A 19,693-nucleotide genomic window follows, 5' to 3' on the forward strand; every position below is an offset into this window, starting at 1 on the left:
AAAGGAGGAGGAGGACAGGTGAGTGAGATGATAGGAGACCAGGAAAGGGTTTTGAGAAGCAGCAGGTGTTGACTGGACAAGTCCTTTAACTCAAGGAGAATAGGTCTGAATAGGAACTAGACATTCTGGGTTCATGCCCTCACTCTGCTCTTTCTATATTCTGCAAGCAAGTTCCTTCACCTCTGTGTCTTGACGTTCTTTCTCAAGGCACTAATGGTATTTCTTCCAGGATCGTTGTGGATATTATATGAGTAGTGTATGAAAGGGCTTTTGAGAGCTCTTGGCCCATAATAAGTGCTTGATTAGTGTTGGGCATAGATATATCTAAAAGAGGAGAAAGGAAGAGGCAATATAATCCCAATTAGATGGAAAATACCTCAACTCTCAATTCAGAGACTCTGTGATAAGAAATTGTAAGGTTTGCTTGTTTTTTCTGTTATCCAGAAGAGAATGGCTGAGAAAGCAAAGGGGCAAAGAAGTAGAAGCTGGATAGAGAAGGTTAGAGGGGGGCATTACAGGAGAGAATCATGTGTTCACGCGCCCTCCCTCAGCATTCGCTTCTTCATTTGTGACTTGGGGTGACAGCAGCTGGGGATGATGCCGCTGTGAAGGTGAATGAGAAGTCTCCTGGGGCATTTAGCTTAGGTCTAGCACACAGCAAGCCCTCCAGCACGACTTAATGGCCACATGAATTCCTGCTAGTATCTCTACTTCCCTCTGTTTCCAGAAGGGGCCTCCTCCAGATGCTAGCGCTTTTTGTATAACTTCCTCCTTTTCTCCTCACTCCTTGTATTTATTCTAAATATGGTATGAAGGAGGAACCAGTAATGTGCAAAGCCAAGGTTCTCCTCTAGCACTGATGACTCACAATAATCTGTGATCAACATCTCCCGGTCCTTCTGATGGTATATTCACCCCAAATCTGCTATATAAGCACAATTTCTTCTCTTATTCTTCTGCTTCCATCCCATTAAAAGCTCTCTGAGACTTCCTTACATAAAAATTAGGAGAATTACTTCCTATTTCACAGTTTTGTTGAAAATTAAAATTTAATATACATTTAACACACAATGGTTCTTGGCATTTCAGAAATGTCTAATGTTAGCTCATATTATTTTTTCTATCATGATTATTAATGTCTACCTATTTCCGAGAGGCGGGATTTCAACACTCCTGCTGGAGAGGTTAAAGTCCCAAGTCCTTATCGAGACGCACTGTCAGGAACCTCGCTTGTCCTTCCTGTCTTTCACCTGCCCTCCAGTGAGTGCTGCCCGGCTTGTAACTCAGCCTCTCCACTTGGGATGCTTTCTCCTAACTTCACTGTTTGACCTCATGTGTCCTTCTGCATGCGGTTGAAATGCCGTTTGCTCTGCAATGCTTTCTTTGATGGCCTCTGTGGGTAACACTAAGGCTCCCTTCTCAGCGCTCTCAAGACAGTCTGGGCAGCCCTGTGCTCTGGCACATGGGCTATCATCATCTGCTTCTGTGCCTGTCCTTCTCACTGACCGTGAGCTTGTTCTGCTTAGGGCTTTGCTGTGGGCCCCAAAGGCTTAGCCTGATATTCTGCCAAGTGCTCAATACACACCTGGAGACTAAATGAAAGACTTTGGATTAACAATTTAAAAAATTATAGTGGTTCACACTCATTCAGAAGAAAAATAGCTGAATTTCATGTTCTAACACTTACTCTTTCTCTTTTTACAGTCTTTTCCTGAAAGTTCTATTCTGGGATAAACTTACTTTATGTGAAAGATGAATTTTCATCGTTTTTCTGCATTTATACATATGCCGCCCTATGAGAATGACAGGAAGGGTAAAAAGTTTCAAGTAAAAAATGGTTGAAAATAGAATTAGTCTTTGTATATACTTTTCTCCTTCTCTTTGACTTTTTGGTTTTAGATTTGCAATGTTAGTGCCCATTTGGTCAAGAAAAGAAGGACATAGAGTTGAAGCTCAAGATTTGTCTTCCTGAAGGTTGGGGGAGGTTGAAATGCACAGCTCACCTCACTGCTGGGTTGAATTGCTCAATAGAAGGTGCCAGAGTTCACTGCTGGGCAAGGTCAACGCTGCCGTTGCTGACCTTGATGGCTTAGGTTCCAGGGGTGGCTCAGGTACAGGGAAAGTGACAGGGAGACAGAAGTGAAAAGGACCAGGTTTGGGGAGAAAATTCTGACTTTTCTAAGTCAGAAATATAGAAAATACTTTCTATATCCTATATATATCTTTTCTATATTCTATATTCTGCTTTGCAATATATAGCCCTGGTCTAGAAAGAGGAAATACATTTATTTTTGTGCGTAAAAATTGGTCCCACATAAGGGCCAATTTGTGAAGGAAAACCAGGAGAGGATTTGGAGGGGGGTATTGGAGATTGAACCCAGGGGCATTCTACCTCGGAGTTATTTCCAGACTTATTTTATTTTTTTATTTTGAAACAGGATCTCACTGAGTTGTGGAGGGCCTCCGGAAATTGCTGAGTTTGGCTTCAGACCTGTGATCCTCCAGTCTCAGCCTCTCAAATACTGGGATTACAGGCCTGTGCCACCACACCTGGCTACCAGAAGAGGACTGTAAAGAGAGCTTTGTTATTTAGATTTGCCAGAAGTTATGGTAATGGTGGAGGGTTTTATTAACCAAGTGGAATATACACTGGGAAGTAGGGAAACAGAGAGAGTGCGGAAACAAATTTTGTTTTATTTTTTAAAGTCTCTCATGATGACAAATTGGGAAAACATGAGATTAAAATATGAGAAATACATGATAGGAAAGCACATTTAGAGTCAAGAAAAAATAGCTAGTAAAGGCAAAGGCAGAAATGACAGTTGTGAGTTGGCGTGGTGGTGCACACCTATAATCCCAGTACTTGGGAGGCTGAGGAGGATGGCAGGTGTGAGGTCAGTCTCTGCAATTTAACAAAATCCTCAGCAACTCAGTGAAACCCTTTTTCAAAATAAAACAAAGACAAAGGGCTGGGGTGTAGCTCAGAGGTGAAGAACCCTGGTTTCAATCTCTAGTACCACCACCACAAACAAACAAACAAACAAAATAGTTGTGAATGATAGAGGACAAAAGATAGGTAAAGATAGAGCATTGATGAAATAACAAATTAGCTAATAGAAACATGGCTAATGAAATAACTAACAAAGGGGTAAATAAATATTAACTTAATATTTCCTATATACCTGTGGTAGATAATTTAGTGTTAGGAAATGGAGGAAATCTGTTATGATCATATTTACTATATTATTTGTTTGGTTTGATCTCTTTTGAAGAGGTCAGACAAGAAAACTGGATGGGGAAAAGGCTTTTCTGGTGGGTAAACAGTGGAGAGGTGTTCTTTTGTAGCGTAGTGCCCACCATGCATTTCAAGTTGATGGCTTCTTTTGCTATTGGAACCTCTTAAACCAAACTCAGTTTTTTCCTAATGTTTTACTGAGCCCAGACGTTGCATAATGTAGGTTAGAAACAACCCTTATGTGGCATGCAAGTTGTATAAGTGGATTTTCAGTTTCTTAGTATCTCCTGGGAATTTTACATGGCATTCCAGATTGTACTGAAATAGTTTGTGAAAGATTGATGACCAAAGTTCATGACATTTGCGTGATGATGCTAAGTAAATATCATTATTCATTGATGCTTGATAAAAGGAATAAAAATTAGCGGTAATATTCACCTCGGCAAAATATTTACAATTAGTCTCAGGTTTATTTTGAGCGTGAATTAATGGGTCAGTTCTTCATTTAGGCATTTATACAAACATAGCAATATAGAATATACACATATAAAATTCCAGAATGCAACAATAATGACATCACATAAAATGATGACATTATTTTTTGTTTTTTTAAATAAACATCAGAAAATATTAATCAGAATCTCCTTTGTCATTAAGCATTAGTAATGACTTGTACATTAATTTGGGCCATGTCAATCTGGGCTTAGAAAAGCCTTAAAATAAGGAAAAAATTGAAGTTATTCATAATATATTATTTATAATTATTGACAAATCCTCTTTTTCCACATATTTAGAGGACAAATTTGCATTTAAATTTCAGTTCTGATGCTGGGCATGGTGGCACACGCTTGTAATCCCAGCATTCAGGAGGCTGAGACAGGAGGTTCGCAGACAGCCTCAGCTACTTGGTGAGGCTCTCTGCAACCTAGTGAGACCCTCTTTCAAAATAAAGAATAAAAAATAGGGCAAGGGGTGTTGCGCAGAGGTCGAATGCCCCTGGGTTCCATCCCAGACCCGCAAAAAAAAAAAAAAAAAAAAAAATTTCAGTTCTGCCATGATGATTTTAGCTTTTCTAAAACCTAGTTCTTATTTACTAGCAGTTGTGGAAATGCAAATCAAAACTACACTGAGTTCCATCTAACTCCAGTTAGAATGGGTGTCATCAAGAATACAAATATTAATAAATGCTGGCAAGGATGTGGGGGAATAGGAACTCTTATACACTGTTGGTTGGAGTAAGTTAGTACAACCAACCACTATGGATCTCATATGGAGGTTCCTCAAAAGACCAGGTATGGAACCATCAAATGATCTGGCTATACCAAGTCAGAAAACTATAGTGATACATGCATATCCTGTTTATAGCAGCACGATTCACAGTAGCTAAGTCAACAGAACCAAACCAGGTGTCTATCAGCAGATGACTAGATAAAGAAAATGTGGTATACATACACAATGGAATTCTACTCAACAACGAGGAAGAGCAAAATCACATCATTTGTAGAAAAAAGGGTGGAACCAGAGAATATTATGCTACATTAGATCAGCCAGTTTCATAGGGTCAAGAGCTACATGGTTTTCTCTCATATATGGAACCTAGAGAGAAAAGCAGAAAACATAAGATATTTTAATCAGGTAAAGACAGATCTACTGAGTAATAGAAAGAGTTTAGGAAAAGGAGTTAGGAAGAGGGAGAAGGAGGCTGAAGAGGGAAACAGTTCAGATAATATGGTGGCAGGATGTGAAGGTGTCACTGCCAATCTCACTAATGTGTGGGGAGGGGAGGGAGGAGGGGTGCGACGTGGAGGAAGAACACCAAAGCTGCGCAGGCTGTTTTATCACCTTGAGCCTCACTATGATGCATAATTGCAATGTACTAATAAAATAAGGGAAATAAAAAGAATGGGCTCCCCGACACCTAACTTGAAGGTTTTCTTTCTTTTTAAGACTAAATTAGCTAATGGATGTGTGAGAGCTAATGTAGCGGTCAGCGTTCAGAAGGTGCTTGGTATTTATTACTTTCCTGTTCCTTCTCCGCTGTCCTGGTTGACCAATCCCTCATCCGGATGGTCTCATTGGTTATTCTCCCTTCTTAGCAATTATCCAAGATGAAAGAAGTGCAGTTTTGCATGCATTATCTTGAGCTTCTTCATATGGCTTTATAATTGGTCTAGTTATTTCCCTCTTTTGTTTTCACATCTTAGTAGGAAAAGTCCTTAAGATCCTGCAGCGATGGGTGTTTGTCCTCTCTCATGGAGCATGTTAGTGTTGTGATGAAAATTAGGTACAACCTACATAGTCAGTGATAAGGAAATACTTGAATAAACAGTGGTACAATATGGACAATAGAATTGATGTTCTAGAAAAATACGTAGTGATTGAGATCTTGAAATAATCAAATAGAAAAGGCAGGTTGTAAAACAATGTGTGGCCTGATTTCATTTAGATTAATTTTCATATTCATAAAGACTAATTATAAAAGACTAAATGGGTTGTCTGAGTAGTAGATTAATGAATTATTTTCTTTATTCTTGATTATTTGATTATTTTTAGCTTTCTATGATACACAGCTCCTATAACTAAAAATGAAAACTTAAGTCTGGTGTGGTGGCAAACACTTGTAATCCCAGGACTTGAAAGACTGAGACAGGAGGATCACAGGTCCAAGGACAGCCTTGACAAGGTAGTGAGATTCTCAGCAACCTAGTGAGACCCTGTCTCAAACTAAAAAACAAAATAGGACTGGGGCCGGGCGTGGTGGTGCACGCTTGTAATCCCCGCGCTTGGGAAGCAGAGACAGGAGGATCGCGCTGGTTCGAAGCCAGCCTTGCTGGCTTAAGAGACCCTGTTTCCAAAAAATATATATAAATAGGTCTGGGAATGTAGCCCGGAGGTAGAAGGGTTTCCAGGAACCCCATTACCACCAAAAAAAAAAAAAAAAAATAGGACTGGAATGTGGCTCAGAGGCAGAACGCCCCTAAATTCAATCCCCATTAACTCCCCCCACAACCCTTAAAGTTATGTTAATAAGTGAATATGAGAAAAACATGTCATTTTTTAAATTATGAAGTCTGGTCAAGATTCTATTCTGAGAAAATTATCATTTATCAGTAAACCAAAAGCTCTGAAAATAACTGAAGAAGTTAGAAAAAGAATAAAATAATTAAAAGAAATAAAATATAGTAGAATTAATAAAACAAAAATCTGAAGATTTCATAAGGAAATATAAGAGATGATTTAAAAGATCAGTAAATTAGTATGCTGCAAATTGTCAGGCAATCCTGACAAGATAAAAAGGAGAAACACTTTCTAAGAATAGAAAAAAAATGGATATAAGCATAAATATAGAGTCTTCTTAATATAATACTTTTTTTGTGGTACTGGGGGTGGGACCCAGGAGCACTCTACCTCTGAACTACACTCCCAGGCTGCTCTTATTCTTTTATTTGGACAGTGTCCCACTAAGTTGCAGAGGGCCTCACTAAGTTGCTGAGGCTGGCTGCAAGCTTGAGATCCTCCTGCCTCAGCCTCCCAAGTATTGGGATTACAAGTGTGCTTAACACCCAGCTTAACATAATACTTTTACTAATAATAATTTGAAAAACATAGATATACACTGGGCAATTACTTTTAAAAGTATGAATTTTCAGAATTGCCTCAAGGATAAGTAACAAATTCGGATAAGCTAATAACCATGTACTATATTGAAAAACATTCAATGTTTTCTTCCAAAACACCATTGGGTCTAGAGGGCTTTATTAGGCAAGATTTATAAATCACTTAAGAAACAAATTCTTTTGTTATAAAGTCCTTTGAAAATTAGAAAATAATGAAAAACATGAGATTATCTTCAGACTTATTACATTTTATACAAAACTAGACAAATATATCATAAAGCAAAAAACAAGACCAGTATCAGATATGAGTATAGATATGATCTACATATAAAAAGTGAAAAATAATATATAATAAACAAGATAGGACTGTTATAAGAATGGAAAGATTATTCAACATTAGGAATTCTGTTAGTTTAATTCACTAATAAAGAGAAAAATACACGGTCATTACAGTAAAAATAGAAGTGCCACTTATAAACATTTAATACCCATATTGGCTTAACCAAAAATAAGAAAGCTCTTCATAAATTAGCAATAGGATAAAACGTTTGTGTATTGACCAAAGGCATCTGTCAGTAACATGTAATAAACATTATACATACTATTGTAACAGTGCACTTATTCATTCTTACTGAGAACAAGTAAGTCAATTCCATAAAACTCTTAGGGCAAATAAAAAACTACTATAAGGACAGACATTCAATGAGGAAATGTGAACAAGAGAAGAACTTCATTGAAGAATAAACTCAATGAGCAATGTCTAAAACCTTTGTGAAGAAAATGATAAAATTCTACTGAAATGATTAAAAAACCTGGATCAAGGAGAGGCTTATTATTGTAAAGATATCAGTTCTTCCCAAATTATTAACTTAATACATTTCCAATTAAAATCCCAATAAAGTAGTTTGAAACTTGAAAAATTGATTTCAGCTGGGCATGGTGGCGCACGCTTGTAATCCCAGCATTTGGGAGGCTGAGACAGGAGGAATGCATAAGTTCAAAGCCAGCTTCAGCTGCTTAGTGAGGCCTTTTGCAACTCAGTGAGACCCTGTTTCAAAATAAAGAATAAAAAAAAAAAAATAGGGCTGTGGTGTCGCTCGGAGGTAGAATGCCCCTGGGTTCCATTCCCAGTACTGCAAAAAAAAAAAAAAAAAAAAAAAAAATTGATTTCATAATTCATCTAGCAGGAAAAATGTGCAATAAATATCAAAACATGAATCAAAACTATGGAATGATTTGGACCCTGCCTCATCAGCAGTAAAAAAAAAAAAATAAAGCATAGGAATAGACAGATAGATTAATGGAATGAATAGAAAGTCTTGAACCATGATTTTCTTTATATTGGAATTTGCCAAATAAGGCAATTTTGAATTATAGAGAATCATGGTTTGAAGAAGAGCTAAAGCTGGCATATAACCTATGCCAAAATTCGAAGGAGGTTAAAGAAGTAACCTTTAAAAACACTGTATAGCTGCTAGGAGAAAACATAAGAGACTATTTTATAATCTTGTGATACAAAAGGACTTCCAAACTAAGCTTGTGAAATCATAATAAAAAGACTGACAGATTTATCTAATTAAATTATAATTTTTTTTGGTGGTACTTGGGTTCCTGGAAGCCCTTCTATCTCGGGGCTACACTCCCAGACCTATTTTATATTTTTTATTTGGAAACAGGGTCTCTTAAGCCAGCGGGGCTGGCTCCGAACCAGCGCGATCCTCCTGTCTCCGCCTCCCAAGCTCGGGGATTACAAGCGTGCGCCACCACGCCCGGCTATAAATTATAAATTTTTATAATGGCAAAATAAAGTTTAAAAGAGGCTACAGATTTAATAAAAGATTTTTTATTTGAAAAATAGACAAAATAATAGTATTTATTTATTTATTTATTTATTTATTTATTTATTTATTTTTGGTGGTACTGGGGTTCCTGGAAGCCCTTCTACCTCTGGGCTACACTCCCAGACCTATTTTCACATTTTTATTTGGAAACAGGGTCTCCTAAACCAGCACACGCGGCTGGCTTTGAACCTGCGCGATCCTCCTGTCTCTGCCTCCCAAGCGCGGGTATTACAAGCGTGCGCCACCACGCCCGGCTCAAAATAATAGTATTTATAAGAATATTTTTATTTTATTTTATCTTATTTTTTGGCATTGGAGATTGAACCCAGGAGTCTTTCACCTGTAAGCTACAACCCCAACCCTATTTTATTGTTTATTTTAAATCAGTGTCTTGCTAAGTGCTGAGGCTGGCTTCAAACCTGCAATTCTCCTATCTTAGCCTCCCAAGTACTGGGGTTACAGGTCTGTGCCACCATGCCCAGATCTAGAGTGCTTTAAAATCAATAAAACCAGTGGGAAAATGAGCAACAGGCATGAAGAGTCAATTCACAGAAAAGAGAAAGAAGTATAAATTATGAAGTTATGATTTTTTTGTGGGTCTGGGGATGGAACCCAGAGGCATTTGACCTCTGAGCCACACCCCCTGCACTATTTTTATTCTTTAATTTGAAACAGGGTCTCACTAAGTTGCGGAGGGCCTAACTAGCTGAGGTTATCCGCGAACCATGATCCTCTGGAATGCTGGGAATACAGGCGTGCGCCCCCATGCCTGGCTGAAGTTATGATTTTAATTTGGCCATTTTTCATGATTAGGAAAGTGCAAGTTAAAACAAAGAACTAAAATTCCATGTTTTGCCTATTATATTGCAAACATCAAAAAGATTCAATTAATTAATTAATTTATGGCACTGGGGATTGAATCCAGGGGCATCCTACCTCTGAGCTACACCCCAGTCCTATTTTTTAAAATTTTTATTTGGAAACAGGGCCTCATTAGGTTGATGAGAGTGTCACTACTTGCTGAGGCTGTCCTTGAACCTGTGATCCTCCTGTCTCAGCCTTTTAAGAACTGAGAGCTGGTGCCACCACTCTGGGCTAAAAAGATTTTAAATAAGAATAATAAACATTGTCAACATTTACTGAATACCTACTGAATGCTATGTTTTAAAACTTTAAATGTGATTTGTTTAATCTTCATAAAAACGTACTGAGATTATCATGCCTGTGACAGACAATAAACAAAGGTAGAGAGGTCAGTCAGTGTGCCCAAGACCACGCATGTGATATGTGGCAGAGAGATGATCTAAATCAGGTGTCCTGGGGACGGAATCTATGCCCTTAATTACTACATTTTCTTCCCAGTTTTCTCACCTAAGAAGAAGGAGAAGAACAAAAAGGAGGCAGAAGAGCAGGGACCGTAATCTCACCCTGCTTCCCTTAAAGCGCTGGCGGGAGCACAGGGGCCGCAGTGAGCATGGCTGGTGACATGACTCTGAGTTCTTTCCCACGAGGACACATGGTTCTGGTCCTCTAAAGCGCGGTATAGTTTAATCTTTTGGTAGAATTGAGTAGGATGTGGATCCAAATAGGCTAAGATCCAAGATGGACAAGGGTCTCACCAGCGCTCTGTTATGCATCAACTCCATCTTATCCAAACATTACTCCTTGCAGAGTGGAGTACCCTCTTGATTTACCAAGTGAAGGTTCATGTGGCAGGATGCAGACAAGCTTTCATATTTATTTTTATTCTTGTATTTCTTTATTTTTTGCAGTTCTATGGATGGAATCCAGGGCATTCTACCTCTGAGCTACACCTCCAGCCCTATTTTTTGTTCTTTATTTTGGAACAGGGTCTCATGAGTTGCAAAGGGCCTCATTAAGTTGCTGAGGCTGTCCACAAACCGTGATCCTCCTGTCTCAGCCTCCCAAGTGCTGGGATTACAAGTGTGCGCCACCACACCCTGCTCTTATATTTAAATTAAAGTATTGAGTCTTTCTTTCCCTTGACCTTTAGTTCTTCTAGATTGTAGATAGAGAGAAAAAGTCCACTATGGGTCAAATAGCCGATGGCATAGTGCCATGGTGGGTAACCAAACCCTCAAGGGTGTCTCAAAATACCAAAACACAAGAACTTTGGGAGCAAGGTCTTCCCACTGTCCATATTCAAAAGTCCATATAGTTCCTTTTTCCTTCTCCTCTCTCTCAATTACTTCCATTATTCAGTTCTTTATTTTATCTCCTCTCATTCTGTGACATTCATGGCTGAGAACTTGCTGATTTCGTCTGAAATATATACTGCATTTTAAATCAAGATTTCAACAATTGTCAAGAGACAATCAGTGCTAATAAAAACAATTCTAAATAAGCAGCTATTTTGGCAGAGATACATAGGGCCAGTGATACTTGACTACTGTTTGTTAATGTTTCAAATTCATATACCGCCCTGCTTGGAATCATTCTGAGTCCTAATCAGAGTAACTTAAAATAGCAAGACTTAACATACTAGGGAAATTGCGCTGTAGTAAAAATAACTATAAATAAAATTATGTTAGATTAAAAGTACCATTGACGTTAATGATGTAGAGTTTATCAGAGAAAACGAACAAGCAAATGTATAATAGACCAATGATTATTATAATTTTTGTATGTCTTTGCATATATATGTATGAATACATATGTACATACACCAGTATTTTTTTATGCTTTATTTTGAAATAAAGTCTCATTAAGTTGCAGAGGGCCTCATTAAGTGGCTGAGGCTGCCTGAGAACTGTGATCCTCTTGTCTCAGCCTCCCAAGTACTGGGATTACAGCATGCGCCACCACCCTATGCCCGGCTGTGTGTGTGTGTGTGTGTGTGTGTGTGTGTGGTGCTGGAGATGAAATACAGAGGCATTCTACAACCGAGCTACACCTTTAGCCCCATTTTTTCTTTTTTCTTTTGAAAAAGGGCCTAAGTTGCGGAGGGCCTCACTAAGTAGATGGGCTACACTCCCAGACCTATTTTTACATTTTTATTTGGAACCCTGATCCTCCTGTCTCAGCCTCCCAAATACTGGGATTACAAGCATGTGCCACCACACCTGGCAAATAAGGGCATTAGAACATGCAAGGGGAAAATAAAAGAACATGTAAGTGGGAGAGTGACACGATTTCCCACTTTTATTTAATTTTTCAATTATGTCAAAATCATGTTCAAATGTTTAGTTAAATGTTAGGCCAACCCTGGGTTTAATCTTCAGTACTATAAGCAAAATAAAACAACAAAAATTGTTACTATAATCTGTTTAAACAGAGGTGGTATCTAGAATGAGTGAATTCTTCAACTGTGACTTTTTTGTGTGTGTGGTGTTGGGGGTAGAACCCAAAGGCTTTCTACCTCCAGGCTATACTCCCAGACCTATTTTTATACTTTATTTGGAAACAGGGTCTCACTAAATTGCTGAGAGCCTCACTAAGTAGCTGAGGCTGGCTTCGAATCTGTGCGATCCTCCTGTCTCAGCCTCCCAAGTGCAGGGATTACAAGCGTGTGCCACCTCGTCTGGCTTTCAACTGTGACTTTAATAACTTGCTTAAGGCCCAATTCTTGTACTGTTATTAACACACACTCTCAAGGACATAACAAGTCCATAAAACAGTGAGAGCAGGCTGCAAGAGGTACTCTATATAGCAGGAGCTATGTGGAAAGGGCAGATTCTCCGTAGAGGTTTTTCATTCAGCTGATCTGGAGTGGGGCCTGAGAAATGGTATATTTTAAAGCTCCCTAGGTGATGGTAATATGCAGCTGAATGTAGAACAGCTGGCTTCAACTCTAGTCTTTACATGTTAAATGTCAAAGCAAAACAATTGAGAGGAGTTGAATTCATCCCACCCGACAAACAGAATGGATACTCACATAAAATTTTTTTATTAAAAAGCTAGTGCAATCTGGGCGTGTTGGCGCACGCTTATAATTCCAGCATTTGGGAGGCTGAGACAGGAGGATTGTGGTTCACGGACAGCCTCAGCTACTTAGTGAGGCCGTTTGTAACCCATTGAGACCCTGTTTCAAAATAAAGAATAAAAAATAGGGCTGGGGATATAGCTTGGAGGTCGAATGCCCCTGGGTTTCATCCCCAGTACCGCAAAAAAAAAAAAAAAAAAAAAAAAAAAAAGCTGCACAATTCACAATTGCCAAACTATGGAACCAACCAAGATGTCCATTAACAGATGGATATATTACAAAACTATGGAATATGTACCCAAGGGAATTTTCCTCAGCCATAAAGAAAAAAACTATGTCATTTGAGGGGAAATGGATGGAACTAGAGAACATTATGCTAAGTGAGACCAGTCAGTCACAAAAAATAAGAAATTGGATGCTCTCCCTAATGTGTGGAAGCCAGGGAGAAAATGGGCCATAGGAGGAACTGTAGATGAAGAAGGAGAAACTATAGATGAGCAAATAAGGAGACCTGACTGAGGGGGACTGGAGGAGGAAGAGGGTAATTCCCTAATGTACATGATGTACATTCTCAAACTATCAAAGTCAATCGCTAAAAACATGAGAAGGAAGGGGGTGGGAATGGGGTGGAAGTTGGGTAAGGGCTGAGTGATGTATGTGTGTGTGCCTCTACCGTATTTTTTCTTTTTTCTCTTTTTTTTTGCGGTACTGGGGATGGAACCTAATGGCATTCAAACTCTGAGTAACACCCCAGCCCTATTTTTTAATTCTTTATTTTATATATATATATATATATATATATATATATATATATATATATTTTTTTTTTTTTTTTTTTTTTTTTTTTTTTTGCGGGTCTGGGGATGGAACCCAGGGGCGTTAGACCTCTGAGTTACAGCCCCTGCCCAATTTTTTATCCTTTATTTTGAAACCGGGTCTCACTGAGTTGCAGAGGGCCTCACTAAGTAGCTGAGGCTGTCTGCTGACCGCGATCCTCCGGTCTCAGCCTCCCGAATGCTGGGGTTATAAATATGTGCCACCACACCTGGCTGCCTCTACCATCTTGTACTTCATTAAGATATATGACTACAATACACCAATAAAAATTTTAAAAATTAAAATTACAAATTAAAAAATCATTTGCTGCCAGACGTGGTGGCGCATGCTTGTAATCCCAGCATTCGGGAGGCTGAGACCGGAGACTCGCGGTTTGGGGACAGCCTCAGCTACTTAGTGAGGCCTCTGCAACTCAGTGAGACCCTGTTTCAAAATAAAGAATAAAAAATTGGGCAGGGGTATAGCTCAAAGGTCAAATGCCTTTGGGTTCCATCCCCAGACCTGCAAAAAAAAAAAATTTGCTAAAAAAGCAGAAAAAAATCATAAAATTAACCTAGGTATCCATCAAGAGATGAATGGACTACAAGATCATGGGATATCCACACAATGGGATATCCCATTACTCAGTAATAAAGAAGAACAAAATTATGTCATTTTCAGGAAAATGGATGGACCTGAGGAACATTACGTTCTCACATAATGACCTCACTCACATTGAGTGAGGTCAGCCAGCCACAGAAGTGAAGAGTCATATTTTTCTCTCACATGTAGGAGCTAGGGAGTAATAGGGATACGAGAGGGACTTTGGATAATGGAGGAGAAACTCCAGTGGAGTGGTGGAGGGAATCTAGAAGTGTGGTATTGGGAGAAAAGGGGAATCAATGATAGAAATACTTCCACTGGTGTTAGGTACATATGTGAAACGACTCCTACCAATCTCAGTGTTGTGTATGAGTCAGGAGAGGGAGCAGGGGGGGAAGGTCACCAAGCGCTGTGCGCATGTCTGTCCCTATCTCTCTGAGTTACATGATGATGTGATATCACAGTGCACCAATAAAATTATTTTTTTAAAAAAATCAGAAAAAAGACTATTAAAAATAGGTAGAAACTAGGTTACAGGAGAAAAAGAGCTCTTAGTGTGGAGAGAAAGCCTAGACATTTGGCCCAATGTTATTCCTGGTGTGTCTGAGCATGTTTCTGGGTGGAATTAAGGTTTGAATCAGTAGGTCGAGTAAAGAAGGGACCCTTCCTAATGTGGGTAGGTTTCCTATAACTGAAGAAGACCTCCGTTGATCAAACATGGCAGTCTGCTTTGAGTCTGGACATGGTTTTTCATGACCTTCGGATTCAAAATAAAATTTTGACTCTTCTTGGGTCTTCAACTTGCCTGCCTCAAGACTAGACACTATAACCATGCCTTGTCTTCATTCTCAGGCCTTTGGACTTGGACTGGAGCAGTACATTGACTCCCTGTTTCTCCTGTTTTCTGACTGTAAGTTTGGGGACTTCGGTTTCTGTAATCACATGAGCCAATTACATATATTAAATCTCTTTGTAAATCTTTCTATGTGCATGTGCATGTGTGTGCGTGCACATGCGTGTGCGTGCACACACACACATGCACACACATCCTATTGGTTGTATTTCTCTGGAGAACCCTGACTAATGCATGTGGATGGCTCTGGTTTCCATGTTGTTCTAGAATCTGAAAGGCCAGGCTACAGATGGTTGTTATCTTCACTAGACATTCTCAACTCTTTCCACCACACCTGCCTTTCTTAAGGAGAATTATAATCAGACCACACGAGCTGTCTATTCACCTTAAGTTTACACTCCAGAGGGAAAGAGCAGTGGTAGCATTTAGAAATCTAGAATGACATTAATAAGAAGAGCAGAATTTCTTGCATGCACGTTTAATCTCTAAGTGCACTTATACACTGGTGAAGTGGTAATCATGGAATGAAATGCAAATCCCCTTCAGCATAAAAGCAGATGTTTGTTCAAATGGTCCTGGGACCAATTATTTGTGTGGTGTATTACAGGGATCTGAGGAGTTTCACATCCTGTATTTCATTTGTTCTTGGGCTTTAAGTTTGCACCACAAACCAGTGGTAAGGATTTAGTTAATTTCTCAGCCACCTTATCCCAGTCTAAAAACCAATATGTGAGCTGTGCATGGTGCAAATGCTCATAATCCCAGTACTTGGGAGGCTGAGTCAGGAGAATGGCAGGTCCTCAGCCAGCCTCAGCTACGTCGTGAGGTCCTCTGCAACTTAGTAAGACCCTGTTTCAAAATAAATAATAAAAAAACAGGGCTGGGGTGTGGCTTGGAGGTAGAATGTTCCTGGGTTCAATCCCTAGTACTGCAAAAAACAAACAAAAACCCCCAAGTCAGTCTCTACATTTCCACCTCATGGCTTCTCTATCTTCTAACCATTTTCTTCTACTAAAGCATTGTGATATCAAAAAGAAAAGCCAGGCGTGGTGGTGTACACTTGTAACCCCAGCATTTGGGAGGCTGAGACAGGAGGATCATGGTTCGCTGACAGCTTCAGTTACTTAGTGAGGATGTCTGCAACTCAGTGAGACCCTGTTTCCAAATAAAGAATAAAAAATAGGGCTGGGGTGTAGCTCAGAGGTAGAATGCTCCTGGGTTCCATCCCCAGTACTGCAAAAAAAAAAAAAATCTGACAAGAATTATGGCTACAATAGTTAAGGTTTATGCACACTTGCATGGTATTGTTATAAGCACTTCATATGTAATTTCTAATTTAATTTAATTATGTTTTGGGTACTGGGGATTAAACCCAAAGATGTTTTACCTCTGAGCCACACTCCCAGCCCTTTTTATTTGTTTATCTTGAAACAGGGTCTCATTGAGTTACTGAGGTTTTTGCTAAACTTCTAAGGCTGGCCTTGAACCTGTGATTCTCCTGTCTCAGCTTTCCAAGTGCTGTGATTACAGACATGTGTTGCCACACCAGGCATTCTTGATCTAATTCTTAAAACAGTCTTAATTTTTTTTTTTTTTGGTGGTACTGGGGATGGAACTCAGGGACCTTCTACCTCTGGGCTATACTCCCAGACCTATTTTTATATATTTTTTAAAGGAGGTCTTTTTTTTTTTTTGACTTTTTGGACTGGAGATTGAACCTAGGGCGGTGCACTTGCCAGGCAAGTGCTTTGCTACTGAGCTACATCCCAGCTCCTATTTTTATATTTTATTTGGCAACAGGGTCTTGCTAAGTTGCTGAGAGCCTCACTAAATAGCTGAGGCTGGCTTTGAACCTGCGAGATCCTCCTGTCTCAGGCTCCCAAGTGCAGGGATTACAAGTGTGCCACCATGCCCGGCTTGACTTTTTTTTTTTTATAAACAGAAGAGAAAACAGGCACAGACAAGTAATTTGCTCAAGGACACAGAGTAGTCAGTGTTGGGGCCAGAATTTGAGCCTAGGAATTTTCGGTCTAGAATTTTCTACTTAAGCAACCAGTTTCTCTCTGCCATGCCAGCATTATGCATCACTGGACTTTAGAGAAGACAATAATTCTGGGTTACAGAATTACTATTATAGAAAATACTTAACTTTATGGCTTGTTTCTGAAAGGCAAATTCAATGAGCTTTTAAATAGTAAGGGCTTTCCCTTAGAATATTTTAAGGGATCACGTAGTAGCATGACCTGGATGATTACAGATCAAGTCAATGTACCTGTCTTAAGTGCCTGTTACAATGAGAAAGTGACATGGAGTAATTATTAAGTGTGATGCATGCATGACTTCAATCATTTGATGCAAGTCAAATTATCTAATTAGTAAATTCTTTGTAAAATGTCAGCTAGATGCCTGCATTTCTCATCCCTTATCACCCTCTGGTTACCCTTGGCATCCTACCTTCCATGTCTTCCCTTCCTCATTGCTAGAATTTAACTTCTCCTAAGTGCTGCTCCTATGATGCTTAAGGCTGTTAAGTGATTTTAGGCGAAGACGTTTCTATCCTGAAACCCTTTATCCCAAATGATTTGTGTTTTAACAAAGAACTTCTGGAAACTAACTCATTATCCTAAATGAATCGCTCTGTTATTCAGGCTAGTGGAACTGCTATTTGGGAGCACTGGAGCCTCAATTTAAAGTTCCAAATGAGGTCAGTCTACTATGGGACTCCCTTAGCAGACACGGACCTCGAAGCCCAATTACTCTTCCCACGGGGGGAGCATGCGCCCTCCAGGTGGGAGGTGCTGCATCCTCCTCAGACACGATTCCTTCAGGACAATAACTATATTTGCAGAGATGTCTCGTGGCCAATCCTGGTGTTCATGGTGCCTGGGCCAGCACGTGTTTCTTCTGTGATCTGAACATCTCAGGCTCCCAAGTCACAAAATAGATCTCCTTTAATTGAATCTCTGGCTGTGACAGTCTGTGGTCAGAGGACAGAAAGGAGGATGGGACATAACAGAGGGATATTTCCTCTTTTGTTTTTCTTTTGATACTGGGGATTGAACGTAGGATTGTTCTACCACTGAGTTATATCCCAAGCCTTATATCTATTTTGTTGAGGGTCTTGCTAAGGTGCTGAGGTTGGCCTCTAACCTGTTATCCTGCTGTCTCAGCTTCCCAAGTAGTGGAATAACTGTTTTTTGCCCCTCCCGCCCCCAGTGAGAGAATTCCTCTTAATCATGGAAGTCTTGTACTCTGTCTCCTAGAATCAGGCTGAAACTGAAATATATACAGTGGGAGGTGGTGTAATGCCAGAGTCCCACCTGGGAGTTGGAATTTTGCACTTGGATATTTTCTCTTTCCTTCCTTTTCTCTTTCCTTCCCCTCTCTCTTTTCCTTCCTTCCTTCCTTCCTTCCTTCCTTCCTTCCTTCCTTCCTTCCTTCCTCCTTCCTTCCTTCCTTCTTTCCTTCCTTCCTTCCTTCTTTCCTTCCTTCCATGGTGCTGGAGACTGAATACAGGGTATCTATCTCCGAGCTACCCCCCTCCCCAGCACTATTTAATTTTTCTTATTTGGAAACGGGGTCTTGCTAAGTTGCTGAGGCTGGCTTTGAACCTGCAACCCTCCTGTCTCAGCCTCCCAAGTACTGGGATTAAAACTATGTAGCTCAGTGGCAAAGTCCTTGCCTTGCAAATGCAAAGCCCTGGGTTTGATCCCCAGTACCTAAGAAGAAGAAGAAAAAATGGATTCTTATTCTAACCAGAAATGTCTTACATCCTAGGGAAGAAATTTCAGGAAGTCCACTTAGTTCTAAGGACCAGTGATTTTCAGTGTCCCATTTGTCCTTGCTTAGTAAGGCAGTGTGTGCCAGGTAGCTGCGATTCACTCCAGCCCCCACTATTAGCTTGTGAACTTGGGATAATTTCTCTATATTCCTAAGCCTTAGTGTCTTTATTGAAAAAAATGACATAACAATAAAATCTACTCTGTAGGAGTTAGGTTAAAAGAGTCTATCAATTGTGCCCTGGTATGTGGCAGGAGCTATACTGTTAAAATTGAGTCATTTTATTCATGTCATCATTATCATAATCATAGGGTGCCAATTTTAATCGGTTGGGAGTAAATGCCCAAGTCATAAGGAGCTTTGGGGCCTTTGGGAAAGAGGTTAGAAAGAGGATTCCTGGGATGGACATCTTCATGTTCCAACACAGTTTTTCCTCCCATAGCATCAGATTCTGATTTTTGCAAATAACGAGAGGAATCAGGGTTTAAGTATATTTAATATGCCATTTTATTGTTGTTGTTGTTGTTGTTGTTATTATTATTATTATTATTATTATTATTATTAATCTCAGGGATTACAAGTATACACCACCACGCCTGGCCTCAAGACCCTGTTTTAAAACAAAACAAAAATAATATCCGCACTGGTTTAAATAATTTTAGATATTTTCTTTTGAGCCCCACATGTGATTGGTCTGTCTCTCTCCATAGGGACCCTCATGTCCTTTTTTTAATTATTTCATCTAGACTCATAACTGATGATCAGTTAATGTCCAGTAGTTGAATGCCGTGACATATGAGCACTATGCTTTATAAACAGAGTAGGTAAGAGTACCTTTCTGTTAACTAGCTTTGTACAATTGGAATGATGAATAATGACTGGGTTAGGTTAAAGAAACTAGGCATACTAAATTGACTATAACCAAATTTAACATAAAAATCCACATAAATTTTGCTGTATGAAATACTTTTATCAACTAGAATATTCTCTGGGAATATGGTACTC

Source organism: Muscardinus avellanarius, assembly GCF_963383645.1.
Source record: "Muscardinus avellanarius genome assembly, chromosome: 4".
NCBI classification, from domain to species: Eukaryota; Metazoa; Chordata; class Mammalia; order Rodentia; family Gliridae; genus Muscardinus; species Muscardinus avellanarius.